General features: G+C 34.3%; 1 protein-coding gene across 1 annotated transcript in view; it reads right to left on the bottom strand.

Annotated features, from left to right (window-relative positions):
- LOC119582196 (diuretic hormone receptor-like) overlaps window positions 1-504 on the bottom strand; it is a 113840-nt gene that overhangs the window by 43833 nt on the left and 69503 nt on the right. The gene's annotated exons all lie outside the window — the stretch shown is intronic.

Raw genomic sequence — 504 nt, 5'->3', positions numbered from 1 at the left:
GGCTAGAGACCGGGGGGGGGGGGGGCTTGCTAAAAAAAAATAATTTGAAAATCAAGAAACTCATTTTCAAAACGCAGGAATTCGACCAAGAAACAGACCATTTGTCTTATAAAATGGAAAATACCCGAAGGAAAAACGAAGATTTAGCCGTAGGAAAATTTGATATCTTAAAAAACAAAGATACTGGAAAAATGATGTTTAATAGATGATTAGAACGTCAAGCTCAGATATAGCTGTTTGTAGAAAACGTAACTATGCTATTAACACGATTGCATAATTGGCCTGACTTATCATCATTCGTGCCGTCATTAAAATAATAGATACTCGCGTAAGGCAAAAATTCTAAACGAAAATGCACATTGTTGCTGGAATAAGTGCCATTAATATGAGGACGAAATCATTATGGATTTTATGTTTGACGCAAAACTGAAAATATGATAGATAATTACAAACTCCCAGTGACATGAATAAAAAGCGAAAGGGAAGATTGTGTAAAATGTTCTT

This window comes from Penaeus monodon, chromosome 15 (assembly GCF_015228065.2).
Source record: "Penaeus monodon isolate SGIC_2016 chromosome 15, NSTDA_Pmon_1, whole genome shotgun sequence".
Classification (NCBI taxonomy): Eukaryota; Metazoa; Arthropoda; class Malacostraca; order Decapoda; family Penaeidae; genus Penaeus; species Penaeus monodon.
This window is presented reverse-complemented; position numbering and strand designations above follow the sequence as displayed.